This window comes from Mercenaria mercenaria, chromosome 11 (genome assembly GCF_021730395.1).
Source record: "Mercenaria mercenaria strain notata chromosome 11, MADL_Memer_1, whole genome shotgun sequence".
NCBI classification, from domain to species: Eukaryota; Metazoa; Mollusca; class Bivalvia; order Venerida; family Veneridae; genus Mercenaria; species Mercenaria mercenaria.
In genome coordinates, this window is record NC_069371.1 from 40,327,545 (window position 1) to 40,344,505 (window position 16,961).

Consider the following 16,961-nt stretch of genomic DNA (forward strand, 5'->3'; position numbering starts at 1 on the left):
ATCAGTATACTGACACTAGTTTCGTAAAGTAATATACATGTTTTACATGCTATTCAATTTTCATGTCAAACAACTCTTTCTTTCTATGATTTGGTGTTGTTTGAGTTTTGTTTCTCAAGGCCTAATTCTCATCCTTAAGAAACGCTTGTATGAGATTTTTACCCATTTGTAAGGAAAATACGAGGGTGGGATCAAAAGTAATGCCACTAGCTGTTGATAACCGCTATTTTTAGCGCGAGTACAAAATTCTCGCCTTGCACGTGTTCCCCGTTGTAATAGCTTTCAATCGACGTATAAACTATACATGTAGAAACAATATCTCGCTCACAATTCACATTTGCACAAACCTTACTCGTATACGGTTAGGCAAAATGGTTGGTAAAAGTGGAAAAAAATGCGAACGAAATTAGGTCTTACATTAAGGCTTGCACTTCACTCGGAAGAGGTTCAAAGGACTTTTATTTTGACATATGTGCTGTTTATGGTAGTAATGAAATTTTTTGCAGGCGTGGAGTCTGTCAAAAATGCGCCTAAAACTGGTCGACCTAAGTCTGCAAGTAGTCCGAGGATTGTAGAAAAAATCAAACAAATAGTACTTTCTGACGCAAGATATGCTTCTCAGCAGATTGCGGACATTGTTGGCATTTCAAAAGCATCTGTGTTGCGCATTCTGCGAAATATTTTGAAATTAAAGAAGAAAAGTGCTAGGTGGGTCCCGCATTTGCTCACTGATGAGCAAAAACGCACGTGCGTTAAGATGGCGCGCAAGCATTTGAAAATGTTTTCAAGATACGATCAAAAAACATTTATGAATGTAGTAACAGGTGATGAGTCTTGGATACATTTCTTAGAACCGCATCGAAAAATTAGTAACCGAGTATGGCTCACCAAAATGCCAGAAGGCCTTGCATTGCCAAAAGGATTGCAAGTGTGAAAAAGTTTATGTATGCCATATTTTTCACTACTAAAGGTCTCGCCATCCAGGTTCCTGTACCTAAGGGCAAGTCAATGAATGCCAAGTTTTATAAGAAAAAAAGTTCTTAGAAAGCTTCTCAAGTATTTTCAGAAACGTCGAACAAAGACGGTTATCAGAGGCATCCATTTGTTACATGACAACGCCTCGAGTCACAACGCTGGGATTGTGACGTCGTTTTTGAATGAACAGGGAGTATATGTTCTAGAACACCCACCCTATTCTCCTGATCTAGCCCCCTGTGACTTTTTCCTTTTCCCTCGTCTCAAGAAAAAGCTTGCAGGCAGAAAATATACATCCGCCAAAAGTTGGGGGCCGCCATATTTAACCTCCTTAGTGATATACCCGAAAAAGACTATCAGAAAGCTTTTAAGGATTGGATTAAAAGATTGAGACGTTGTGTATCTGTCAAAGGAGATTACTTTGAAGGTTTGAAATAAAGATTTTCTTAATCCAACCTTTAGTTGTCATTTAACACCATTGGTTGCATTACTTTTGTTTCGCCCTCGTAGAAGGGAAAAATGACGAAATGATATCATTAAGGACTATGTATTTTTTAAATTATGAATTAGGTGGGTAGGGTACATGATATTATTTCTGAGGAATTTCGAAATTACTGTAAAAGAAACTTTATTCAAATGTGACAATACATTAAAACCATGAAGTGCTGAACTCTTACTTTAATTAAAAAAGTAAAGTTGGAAAAGTTATCAGTATTTTCGTGTCACAATTTTCGGTGACAGTATTATATGCCATCAAGCAAAACTGCGAAAAACTGTAACATACATTATAAAGCTGACCTATCTGTGTAAATGAGCTGAGAGCTTTTTTTCTAGTTTCGTTTATTACTTTTCTAAAAAACACATTACAAGTTACCAGGTGTTGGCAAAATTTGTCATTTTTGTGCACATGCTTTAACACATTAAAAAAGTCATAACTATAGGTATGGTGTGCGAGAAGGGCCTGAGCGCTTACGTAATGCTCATTTACAGGGATTGTACTGTTCAGAGAAATATATATATATATAACTTTATCATAAGTCCGCATAGTGCAACAAAAGAAATAGCAGTATTAATTTTGTAATAATATTATTTATTTACAAGGTAAGTCTGATAAATGACATCGAGAGTTCTAACTGACCTTTTAGATAGCTGCATTTTCAAGAACCTGAAATTCCACTTTGTTTAAAAAGGCATTTTTTTTACTGTAAAAAAAATGCCTTTTTAAACAAAGTGGAAAATTTCAGGTAACAATAGATAATGACTGACTACAGAAGGTGATAAAATACCCTTGATCTAGAGAATGCTTCAACCAGAGATTTTAGTGACTTTTTCATCGAGAAAATTGAAAATTTTAGGAATGACATTATTTCGCACAGCCAAACTGATTGTGATTTAGTTGACTTGCATTGTTCAGAACACCAAGAAGTAGCAAACTGTCTTATTGATTTGGCTCCTACAACGATAGAAGAGGTAAAACAAATTATACAAAAATTTCCAAACAAATACTGTGAACTTGACCCTTTACCAACATGGCTTTTGAAGAAATGTCTCGATGAGCTCTTGCCATTGATAACAAACATCATAAATACATCATTGGAATTAGGTTATGTACCAAAAGAGTTTAAAAGTGCTAGGATAAGACCCCTGCTTAAGATACCAGGTCTTGAACCAAACATTCTCAAAAACTCCAGGCCTGTGTCTAACCTCCCTTTCATTTCAAAAATCTTAGAAAAGGTAGTAGATGCGCGTCTTGAGCGGCACTTGAGTGAAAACAAGCTACATGAGGGACTGCAGTCTGCTTACAGAAAGTTTCATCCAACTTAGTCGGCTTTGATAAAGGTACAGAATGACATCCTCACATCCCTTGACCAAAATTCTGTTACAGTCTTCGTACTACTCGATCTGTCTGCAGCTTTCGACACGATTGACAATCAAACGCTGTTACACCGACTTGAACATCATTTTGGAGTCACAGACAAAGCACTTGCATGGATGTCATCATATCTTAGTGACCGCTATCAAACTGTGTGCGTTGACGGTGAGTTGTCGGCGCCTATGTTGATGAAATACAGTGTGCCCCAGGGATCAGTGCTTGGTCCAAAGAACTATATCATGTACACTAAACCCGTGGGTGCCATATGCAGACGTCAAAGACATGGACTTCTACACCATTTCTATGCCGATGACTCTCAATTATACCTATCCTTTAAGCCGATAGAGGCTGTGGCTAGAAGTGAGGCTTTGCGCCGCATTGAGAGCTGTCTGGCTGAAATTGTCTCGTGGATGCATTGCAACATGCTGAAGCTTAATGCTGATAAAAACAGAGGTAATGCTATTCACATCAAAGCGTAACTCCAAGTTTATTAATGACGTCTCTATTAAGGTCGGTGACTCTGTGATAAAATCAACAAAATGTGTTAGGAATCTTGGTGCAGTACTTGACAGCAATATGGATATGGAACAACAAGTCAACTCTGTGTGCCGGGCTGGATATGCACAACTTCGCAGAATAGGTCACATCAGACGGTATCTTACCAGTGATGCCACAAAGACCCTTATCAACAGCCTGGTTACTTCACGGTTAGACTACTGTAATGCCTTGTTAAGTGGTATTCCAAACAGCACACTTAACGCGGCAGCTCGCGTCACCACCAAGACGCCCCGTCGCAATCATATAACACCGGTTGTGAAGGAGCTCCATTGTTTGCCTGTAAAATACAGGGTGCAGTACATGGTTCTGACCCACACATTTAAGGCTTTACACAGTCAGTTCCCTGCCTATATTAGGGATATGATAGTAGAAGTGTATAAACCGGTCAGAAACCTAAGATCACAAGACACACTATCACTGGTTATGCAAAAAACTAAAACCGTGATGTATGGCAATCGCAGCTTTTCTTGCACTGCTCCGAAGCTTTGGAACTCTCTTCCCGTCAAGATCAGGGAAGCTGACACGCTAGCTGCTTTCAAAAGCCTGCTAAAAACCCACTTCTTTGTACAATATTTTGTTAACTGACCGATACATTGATGCTTTTTCTTCTTCTTCTTCATAAAACTGCGTAGAACAGTAGTTTATCCTAGGGTAACCCAAATACTTTTAAATATGTATGTATGTTTGTCTTGTTTAATCTATACGTTTTACATTTATGAATTTTGTTAATGTGGAATGCATTATTTTTGTATGTGTATTTGTTAGTATTTTTGCAATTTTTCTGTGAAGCACTTTTGAACGTGTACACGTGCATGAAAAGAGTGCTATATAGATGTGGTATGGTTTAAGTTTGAAATTATATTGAATACGTTTGCTTTAATTTAAGGTGAAAAATAATCTTCATCTAGCTCTTTGATAAAAATCGAATAGCTCATTTCGGACATGTTAGAAAGTGAGAAAGCAAACATATCGTACGTATTATTTAGCATGGATAATTTGCACAATGCATAATGGTGCAGCTCATATATATTTACCTTTACTTTTTATACATTAGGAATATGTTATGTTTTACATGTAAGATCAAAGCATTAACCCCTCGTGAAAATATAATGCATGTGGCGTTCACTGTTGATATATAATTGTAATATTATAAAGTATTCGCAACTTGACCGCGGTGGTTGACCTTAAGCTGATTATTCATATCGATTATTATTTCATTGTAGAAATAAGGGGTGCTTAGGGTAGCCGTGAATATATATATATGGAATCAGTTTGTTTACAGTGCAGTATCAATGTATACTTACATTTGATCCATTAAAACTTTCCAATAAATAAATGTCGTTCTTCCATTTCCTTTCCGCCTGTCAATATTTAGAGCATTGCAAGCTATTCACCTGCAGTCTTACACATTTAACTGTATCTCTAGAGGGCACTCTTATACGGTTTTTACGTTTAATCTCACCCGTAACGAGACATTTGATTCCAGTTACTTGATAAGTTTAGCAAGGCTTAGGTTGTATAGCAATTTATTGCACGTAGGCATACTTGTATGAAATCGAACCTCACTTTTTGGTTTGTAGTACCGGTCTTGGATATGAAAGTGCAATGGTTTTATTATTCTAAATTTAGTGTCTTTAAATAGCTCATTTCTTCTGCTGTATCCCAATTAGACGGTTTACATAAAACATTTAAAAGACGGAAAGTAAAAATTGTAAGATATTGAACTATGTTGTCAAACCTGTTCTAAAAATCGCCTTTGAACAGAAGCCACAACCAATTTCCGACTTTCTTTGCAGTTATACCTTTGAATAAAACCTACTACAGATCTGTCTATCATTTAACTACCTAGCGATTTGTCTCATATTTTTTTCGCTTACCCCTATTGAATTATATTCATATTAAAAAGCATATTTAATCGTTGCAAAGTAGACAGTATTTTTTTTTTTTTTTTTTTTTTTTGGATTCCTTCAGGTCACTAAAAGAGATAAATCATTTAAAAATTACAAATACATAACATTATTTTTATCCCCAATGCTAACTTAGAAACATGAATGTATTAAATAGCTGGAAACATTGTATAACACGTATTCCTTGCGACTGATGAAGTTCTGATATTAACAGAGTGCATTGATCGATAAATTAAGTCTTATCAAGAAGGTAAAACTTAATTCTTTGTTTTTAATTAGTATTTAAATGTAGATCTGAAAACTGGATTACGCAAAGAAAGTGAAACAATGTTTGGAATTTTTGATGAAATTGAATGCTGGTAATCTTTTGACGCATTTTTAGTGTATTTTTAAACCAAACATTTTATTTATTTAAGGTATTAGATACCTAATAGTTTACCTCCTTTTTAAGAGTATTCAATTCCTACCATAAACCTACATTTGACTTAAGAGGGCAAAGGTTCTAGCCCCACTGGGACCAAAGTTTTGATTTGATAAGCGATTTCTTGCTGGTCAAAGTGAATTTACCACTGAAACATAAAGGGGCAGATATAGACATCTCGAAAAAATACCGAGTTACATGCGGTAAAAGTTCTCTATACTGTTATACTTCTGCCCCTAGCATTTTTAATGAAGCGACATACTTTTAAACAGTACCGTGGGGCTCGACCTTATTTTTTTATATCTTTGAGTTAGAAGACTGTTATGTCTCATTAAATACTTTTACTTGAGGCACCCTAGAAAAAAACGATACTGACAGTTTTATTTGTTTACCAATAGTTTGACGTTTCTTTCATCAAAATTAATTTTATAATGAAATCTTTGCAAAACATTTTGAACAATGGCCATCATTTGAAATTTGTCTCTACTTGAGCTTGTGGAAATATCATAAATAATGCAAAATTTATATAAAACAAAAACGGCACGGTAAATGTTGTTTAAAAATTGCAACACAGTGCAAAACAATGTCAACATTATAAAAATACCAAACGAAAGTTATTTTATAAACATTTCTATTAGCTATCGATTACCTTTAAACTTTTTCTGACTTTATTTCGTGTGATACTTTGCTATTATACTTTCACAAAACCACAGTCACTTGATTAGGCTAACAATAAAGCATGCATCTCTACTTAAATGTGATAAATGTTGCAGAACGATGTACTTTGCTTGGACCAGATCAGTCACATGAAAAAAATGTTAATTTTTAATGTTTTAGTTAGTGGAATTTAGGATCGACAAATCACGTTTTAATATTATTAATTACTAAGACGCATGCAATACAGCCGCTTAAGCAAAATCGTGTTTCTTTAGAAAAAAAAAAATCAGCGTAATCCTGATTTAGCCGACATATGGGTATTCAAACAAGTATGAGATTCTTAAATTTTTAAATTACAACCGTAGGGCAATTTCTATTGCTGTTATGCTACATTGACGTACTTGTATTACTTCGTAGGCAGAGATGAAAGATAAGTCAAACCCGCTTTCTGTTTCCCTGTTTCACTTTCTTATCACCATCAATGTCAGTGACATAAACCAAACTTAATGTACATTTTGGCATAATAGCGAAATATTTAGACACGGGAATATCTTCAGACAAACTCGTTCTTGGTTTACTCTGGTACGGATGTTGCTATGCTTGTGTGTTACTTACCTAGGTATCGTACTGTTCCTTAACATTAATGAAAAAAATCACTGTCATTAGTCATCGTAGCCGCAGAAGATCAGTTTACAAACATTTCAATTTGTCTAATACCTTTACATTTCATTTTTCACGTTGTCTACATAATTTACCTATTTCTGCATTTGTTTAAGTATTTTACTTTTTCTGACCCGACCGCCTCGGTAGCCTGGTTGTAGCGCGGGAGTCGTGGGTTCGATCACTTGTCGAGTCATACCAAATGCGTAAAAAATGGTACTAGTAGCTTCCTTGCTTGGCGCTCAGGATAAGGATAGTACTAGCTCTTCTCAACCCAGTGTCAGTATAATGAGACATGCTGGATCAATAGTATCTGTCATGTGTTTACGAGTCGGATAGAAATATCCGTCCCGAGGGCACCTGCGCATTGGGCGGTAATGAGGCTTGCCGAATTACCGCCCATGCGCAGGTGGCCGAGGGACAGATATTTCCATCCGATTCGTAAATATATGACTGATATTTTTTCTTGCATATCGTATACATGTTAGCATTTCATTCTGGCAGATTATTTTTCTTGCATACCGTATTTTACAAAAGGTAGAACTTTTTAGCACTCTTTCTTATAGTAGAGAATGAACACAAAGCGCGGGAAATTAACGTCCGTAAGCAGAAGTGACGTCATGATGTTTTGCGTTACGCACAATAACAAAGTTCCACATTAGTTTTATCGTTTGTAGCGTAACGTTATGTTTTTACGATAAACTAACGTATTTTGAATCGAGAAATATACTATAAGGAACGGAGAGAAACTATCAAGGTACCTGCTTTTTTCGTATTTTACATAAACAATATATTATCAGTGCATGAACCACTAGTTGTCATTAACAGCGCGAGAGTCATCTGACATAGTGGGTGCCAGATGGGTTTTGCCGGCATGGGTAAAATCACCGGAAACGCCAGTCCGGTGTGCAAGAATATCATTTCACGTGTCTACTGCGTGATATTCCAGTGAGGGAGCACTATAAAGTTGGGCATTGTTCTCACTGCTACAAGTAGACTCCGTCGTTTATATGACTGAAAAAATGCCGAAAAAGAGGTTAAACCCTAGTACACATACTTTCAGTCCCTTCATATAAGAAATATCTTTATCACGTATATTTAAATATTTACTACGTTACGTGTCAACTTTTGTACACAGGAAAACAAATATAACCTGAAGAAAGACGGTGTAAACTGCACCGAGGATTAGGACACTCATCTAGCTATTCGTCTATTATACAGCTACTGAAGAACTCAACGTCTGGACGTATACTTGATAAATCAACTATGACACCGTTCTTCAATTATCTGGTATAGTCTACGTCTTCTCATCCCTTTAACATAATATATAGAAGACAATATCATTATTGTCTGATAAACTTATGAGACAGGCTTTGAAAAGAATTATATAACAAAAATGTTTATTGCTAATATGGTGTTCTATAGAATATCAATTGTCATCAATTAAGAAATAATAAATCTGTTCCTAATTTTATCAGTTAATGAAATATGGGCAGGAGTTTGGATGCGTAATAAATAAATCACGAGTGCGTAGCACGAGTGATTTAATTATTCGCATCCAAACGACTGCCCATGTTTTATTAATTGATAAAATTATTGGAAAATATTTATTATTTCGATTCTAGCAACGCAAATAATTCGCATTTTACAGTACTACATTTTCAGCGTAATACGTCATTCGGGTCATATGATGTTACAATGTACCCCCTATGGTAAGAAAATGTTGCATAGCAAATGGAACGTATAGTTATTTATTTCTTTTTTTTATCAGAATTTTGAGAAGTATTCATGAATTAGTAATCTAACAGCTCGCAAACTAATTATGAAGAGAATCATCAAATTAGGCGGGTTGACCCTGTGTTACGAGTTACGAGCTTAACTTTATATAACGTCACATCATTATGACGTCATACTTTATGTCATACATATATGACGTCACCGCTGAATCATAATTAAGCTACATGTAATTGTAAAGATCAAAACGTGTTTTACGGTCCTACACATAGGTCAGTATGACTTTTTATCATATTTATGTTTTTGAAATGCTGTTTTCAACCGTTTGGCCCTGAAATAATTCGTATGTTATTGAACTGAAGTAGAATCTCAAGATTATGCCACAATCATATGGGGGTGAAATGTAACAGCCAACCATATTTTATCGTATATTCATGTATAGGCGATTTCGCTATTATGTTTATATAGCAATTGCTGCGGATCATGTTAGAGTATATAATATTTATCTCAGTCAACACGTCACTCGGATATGATTCTGTTTATTGACATCAAACTTTACTCTGGAAGAATGTAGATTTTAGATTTAAGGTATGCATATTTTTTCTTATGAATGAAAAAAAACACACACTAAAATATAGAACTGGACTTTTGCAGACTCTTTTTTTTCAACTTCGAAAAACTTTACATATAACATGTTCATGCCTGTGAGCGAGCTGCAGAAACATATAAGACCAAGGACGATTTATTTTTTTCTGTAGACAGACATTAATATCATTTGGGTCCTTGGCCAATGACTTAAAATAGTAAATTATATTCTAGTAGGCTCCTGCCAATTCATTTTATTTGCTTAAACTTAGGCTTAATATTGTATGGTAATAGTCTATTCATCAATGATTAATTGCTTGTCAGTGTATTCGCATTGAAATATTTATGAAAGGGCACTAAGAGAACATTCAACGTAATGAATTAGTATGTGTACTCGTAGGCAACTAGGAACACACAGCCATATACTTGCAAAGAAGCAACACATTTGCAAACAAGAGTTGCAAACAAGAGTGTTGCAATTGTTATTTCATATGCTTTTGTTTAAGAACCATTGTTAAACGTGACCGGCTAGCATAATACAAGATTTCTCGTGACCTATACTGTGTAGTAAGTAATTTTCAGCTTTGTCTGCATTTCGTACTCATTTGTCGATTACTAGTCCATATTCTATGGATGCCTTTTTATTAATCGATAGCCATATTATCTTCTATCTATCTCTTAAATTAACATATTTAAAATACTGGGTGAAACCATTTAATTACGAAACAGTGACGATTTTATAGTCAATGCTTGTTATGTTAAAAAGTTATTGTACTCATGTACCGGTGATGGGTACATACAGAAATCGAAAAGGCGGTTTTACGCAAAATTAGCGATACAAAGCAATTTCCTGTATGTATAAATCTAAACGTATATCGTGATTTACAGGACACATCATCAGGTATCATTCATCAGATGCAGTATGATGACCCGCAAAGTTTGTCTTTTAAATACACGTTTGCTGTTGACCAGAACTTACGAGGTGTTGGTATGTGGAACGCCGATTGTGTAAACTACAGAAGTCAGCTACCTGAAGATATTGTTGCTGTGAATCAAATGTGGGATGCACTTCCTGATTACAATAAAATGTAGTATGACCTTTCTAAATATGTGCCACAATTCGAAAAATAAATCTAAACGTTTTGTTTAATTAAATTATGTTTTACATTATACTAATCACAAACACTGTTTTGTGTTATTTGAAATATGAATGCATTGATAGACATTTTATTACTTGAGAGACAGTCTAAAATCGCGTAACAAATAAGCTGTAAGATATGTATAATGAGTATCTAACCCTACGTATTTTTGTTGCTATCTCTATTAAATATTGACAAAATTGTTTTAATGAAAATTAAGCACACTTTTAACGTATAGATGGACATATGTTTTACACGAAATCGAAATGTAATGAAATGCATAGCGTACAAATATATGTAAAACACTTTGCATAAAATTGCATATAAATATCGCACGAGGTGTCTTCCGGGTCACTCTACAGTTTTACGAGTACCAAATTTGTAAAGCATTTCATGGTAGAAATCTACAATGTATAGTTAATCTTCTGTTAAATATTTGGGTTTTTGGGTTTGGAGATGTGACTTTTACAGTTTTCTGTCAATGATATAGATGACTCGCTCTCTAGTGATACACGTTTATTTTCTGATGACAATCAACTATAAGTTCAGGTGATATAAATTACAATTAAAAATCAATTAACCGCGATATGAAAAGTAGTGATATCTGGGCAAAACCATGGTTAGTACAGTTTAATCGTCTAAAACTAAAGTTATGTATTTTCCGTAATCAAAGCTATCCACGACTAGCCTGCAATGTATTTTCAATTTGTTTAGATACAGCCGTTGCGAAATCCAGATTATATATTACACAATTATTGACTCTTGAGCCATTGAATATGATGTGATATTCACCGGAAGCGGTCAATATGGCCTTATTCCAGTGAATATCACATCATATCCAATGACTCAAGAGCCAATAACTTTAATTATATGGGTTCAGGTTTATGAATAAGCAACAAATATGTGTTGTAACATATTTAATGTTTGACTGTGTGAAACTTCCATTCTATTTTTAGAAAGTCATGTTTAATGGCGAAAACCCACTAACCATTAAACATGAAATATATTTTGAAAGGTGATGAATGGTTTCGGCCAATGAAATTTAGGTTATATTTAGAACATATAATAGAATGAAATATTTGCAGCTATTGTTCTGGAGTTCATTCATATATCATAAATCCGTTATTCCTTGTTCAATGAAAATATGGAACAGGCCAGATATTGACATTTGTAACGCCAATATCCTCTCGTCTTTTTAAAGTAAGCAAAAAAGAGGTATTTCAACCATTTCAAGTCCATTTATACTTTCTTAAAGGCAAAACATATACATAATTATGTCTACAGTATCGGCATTCGAAATAATTGTAGCAATCTAAATCTTGACATAATTTTATCTTAATCATTTACGGGAAATACTAAACTGCCAATCTGGCTATTACAATGAAGGCGTAGAAAGTGTTGTTTTTTTGTGTTTTTCTGTAATGTTCCTAAGTATATACTGCATAACGGTGAAGAAATTTCATCGTCTAAATACATATATATCACTCGTTTAGTGCAAACGGATTAATTTTTTGCATACTGTGCTCCCAGTTTGGGGGCTTTAAAACTATGTCCGTATGGGACTCAGTGTTGTTGTCTATGTCTTGTTTTCTTGTCCTTCGGGATCATTAGGTTTATTCAGACATGGCAGGGTAAGTTGGAAATGGGCCTTTATTCGTATATATATTGAATAGCATTTCATTTGTTTTTATAATGAATACTTTTCCGAGAAACTGGTTGTATGTTACATTCTCTGTCATACATATTAAACTTATATAATTCATATAAAGCCAATATATAAAATCATTTGTTCTTAAAGTGTGTTGAATCATTGAACATAGTTATAACTATTTTCCGATTACCTACGACATTACAAACATTCTGTTTATTTTTGTTACCAATGGATGGCTATGGGAAAGAGCTAACCCTCAATTGTTGCAAAAACTTATGGCTCAACCCTTTTGCTCTTGATAAGATTTATTGTATGTACTTGTGTTAACTATTGTATATTACGTAAATTGTTTGTATTGAAATGACAGTGTTATAAGAAAGTAATAAATATGTTGATACTAAACACGTGAACGAACATAACCAAGTCATGTAACGAAAGCGTTGTTTTACACAAAAAATGAATAGCATGAAAACATCACTTACCTTGTTTGTATATAAGTTTATCTATAATCGTCGCCGGCACCCCGTATTATGGCGACTCCTCCAATAGTCTGACTGTTAGTGATGTTAGGATAATGCAAGATACGAAATAGGAAAAGTGGAAAATCACAGGTCGCCCAAAACGACATAAATAAATATGCCGCGGACTCTGTTTGATCGAGCCTATTCGTGGACGATAGTAGAAATCAAATCTACCGTCCGCGCCCTCCAGCTCCGGGTTGATCAGAACTCAATATTTACACAGTCGTGTTAAAAGTAGCGGAATAAGATTTAGAGACACCAGCAGGTGTATTTATACGGCGGTGTACATGGAACCTTCAATGAAATATTGGAATAGTCCCCAGTAAAAATAATGATTTGCCCCAAATAAGAAGACGACCTGAAAGACGCTCCAATTCCAGAAGCATCTCTGGTTCTTTAGCATGTCAGGTGTATAGCACCCAAACACGGAACTTTTATCCCAATGTCAGTAATTTTTTGTTGCAGGAACGGGAGCTCGAACTCACGAACCCTTATTTCCTAGTCAGACAGTGGTACCATTTGACCACTGCGTCCGCTCTCTTGTTTTCTTTTGGATGTATTCATTTGCTAAATAACGTGAGTAGATCATTTTACAGTATGTTATCATTTAAGATAAACTGAGGTACAATTTGTTGTTATAGAAATCACTAATCGGTTGCCAGACCACCAAGAGACTACAAAGTCTAGCTCTAGGCCCGGTCACCGGTGCCATAGCTAATATCTTACATGCATCTAGTATGCCACGGTTGGTGTAATAATCTAGTATTATTATACCTGAATTTTAAGTTTAGGGTCTCCGTATCTGAGTGTGTAAGGTCGCTGATTTCGAATCATTTGCCGCTCACCGTTATGGGTTCGAAACCTCGTTTGGGGTATGAAATTCTTTTATGTAAGGATACCATCCAGCTGGCTTGAGGAAGGTCTGTCGTTATACCCAGGTGCCCGCCTGTGATGAAATATGCACGAAAGGATATCTGGGATCTTTCTCCACCATCAACGTTGGAAGGTCGCCATATAGCCTAAATTAAGAAGTTAAACCCGGCAGAAACAAACCAAAAATATTCCAGTTCAATGTTCCTAAAGATGATAATAGGTAAGGGTAGATTTCCTGGAAACACAGTGCACCTCAAACACAGCCTAAGAGCCCTAAAGCCCTCAAGGACACATGTGTCCCGACAATATTCCCACAACAAGTCGAACCGCAGGCCTTCAGATTACGTATTTCTAATAAGTATCACAAATCAACGCCAAAGGAAAGTATGGATACTGAAATTATAGTAAATACTTTTCTCTTAATATTTGTAGATAAAAAGGTGATACATATATTTTACAATTCTGAGACCGTGCATGACAGTTGTTTTTTTTCTCCCAAAGTATTATATCATAATTTCGCATAATTGTATAAAGCACTGTTTTTAAAAAAACACTTAAATTCTCAGAAGATAAATGACCTCCGTCACAAAAGTCATTTTCAATCGTAAGTCAGCGAAAAGACATCGACTTTGTTTGCTTTCAGTTTAGCGCCGTTTTTCAACAGTAAATCAGTTGTTTAACCGTAACCAGTTTTAACCTGTTTTCATCAAATATCTGCCAACTTTCCCTCATGAATCACAGGAGGATGACAAGTGACACAACTTTTTATCAGTCACCACAGAGAACATACGCCTCGTCCAGGGATCGAACTCCTGAATCCGAGATCCGTAGTTTTACGATTTATCTGTTGAGCCAAGCGGGCGGACTAAAACACCTTGGTAATAGGTAGATGACTGGACAACGTCTTGGAAATATCAACATTTGTATTAATGTACAATACGTATCATAACAGTTAGGAACAAAGATAGGTGAAAGGGAGATAAATCTACTGCCTATACCGATATGACGCTCACACAAGGCTGTTCGAGTTATGCGTTAATATTCTCGTAATTATCGCTCACCGTAAACATCGCCAGACGTACTGCATCGACGTAGCGAATTTGTAGACTCAAAACAAAAAGCTGAGTCAGTTCTTTCAGGTATAAATATAATACAGAATATGATTTCGATGTTTAATAGATTAAACTGTACAGAGAAACTTCAACATATTTTAGGATTCATCATATAGTCTTGTTGACAAATTAGTCAACCCTGGATATAAACTAGACATTTGTGTCAAATGTAAGCACTATTTGTCAAGTCAAACAACTGTAAAGATGATGCAAGATTATACCACAAATTAAACACTGGTAAAAGTACTTTACAGCATGTGATCACTGTATCTATGTCATGACCATGTCATCACCGTATCAACGATCTACGATAATGAATATTGCCAGAAATTAGTATACTTGATTTAACGGATTCTGATTCTTTAAGACCCAAATTCAACTATAGGCTGCGTCTTCAAAATTGTAATCTCCATATCTAAATTTTGCATGGGACTCTTCAGTACTTTTACTGACTAAACCTTTAGTTTCCAATATTATCTTAGTTTCGTAATGGCTCCACTTGCAGCATAACTTAACTATCTGATGTCTGTGTAATACGGTGTTCTGTAAGGGCCAGCGCCTGCTGCAGCGCGAAAGTACGGCGGTACGATGGCGAAGCGCGACAATACGATAGTTACAACACGCCAGTGCGATGGGGAAGCGCGACACTACTATAGGGACAGTCCGTCGTACTGTCGCGCTTCGCCATCGTTCTGTTGCGCTTCACCATCGTAGTGTCACGCTTTATCATCGTACTGTCGCGGTTAGCCATCATACTGTCGCGCTTTATCAACTTTTCTCTGTTTACTTAAGGGTCTAGTTCAATGTAAAGAAATGTACGGTCAGATGGAGGGTGTGCTTTCGAATTTCTTACTAATAATTCTGTTTAACATAAATCTACATTTTATCCAATACGTCTTTAACGTCAGTGGTAAAAAGACAGGGTCGGTAAGCGAATAGAATAGTACAAATAAATGCATACTTTTTTCCAACAGTTAGGTCAGATATAATAAACCAATGATTAAGCCGAGTGCAATTGGATATGCCAGCCGATATGATAGTTATATAGTATACAATAATATGTACTTATGGGCCGTTCTATAGGAAAACCTTATTAGTGACGAAAAAGTAAAATAAAATAACAAAATATTTAATATGAAGAACATTCGTTTATCTTTCAAATCTGAAAATCTGAAGTAATTATCTTCACTATTCCAAGAGTTATAATGCTTTTAAGTAAAGCACCGAATGCGTTTTGAGAACTGACGTTAAGAACGTCTTGAAAGCAGTATGATGTCGTCGTGCATGGCGTGTTTTGTTCAAGTCATTAATCAAAAAATATATGCGTCTCACTTACTCGGTCAATATCATTTTTACAGGTCCGTAAAAACACATATTGACCTCGACAAAAGTCAATAACTGTATAATAAGTTCTTATGAGTTCTTATGCGTAAAAATATATCACGAAGGCCGTAGGCCTGAGTGATATATTGTTTCGCATAAGAACGAAAAACTCGGGTTATTCTACGATAAATCACACTTGGGAGCTTGTTATTTCGATTCTTACACGACATACTAGTATCAACAGTGTAAGGAAAAATGGTAACTATTTTTTACGGCCGTGCTACGCACCTGGATCGGATGACGTCATTCCACACGGGTGGTTTATTGCAGAATAACCCGAGATAGAGTTTGCTCTACATGTATGTAGGTTATTCGCTGGTCGTGTTAAAATTAAATATCAGTCCTGCATTGACCGGCCATGAAAAAAAAACCTTGACGGTTTCCACCTCTTCGTATGACCTTGACCATTGACATTCTTGTCTGGGTCTTGAGCTTGAAACATCCACTCGTTACGGAAAAAAAATTGCGCCAAGTTATATGAAATTATATCTTGATTGGTTACAGAATTATTGAGCAGAGAAAACTTGTACTGTTAACTTTTGACCTCCAAATGTGATCTTGATACTTGGTGTTGCACGCGATATATTCTTTCCAGAAGAATAATAGCAAGCTCGGTTTGACCGTGTCCGTTTACGAGAGGAACTTAAATGCACAATACCCCTCACGCTCCTTAGCAACAGCTAATTATATAATAAGCGGAATGTTATTATACATTAACATTTAATAAACTCCCTGATCCAAACAACAGAATTGAATCCAAGAAAGGGTGCGGGTCTTTTTACAATCGCCGCGCGGCACTTTTAGTTACTGTTTGTGTGATAGTTTATAAATATAAGAAGATCATTTGGAAGCATTGAACGCAACAAAACAAAATAATAGCACATCCGGTTTCATGAGAGTTAATATTATGTG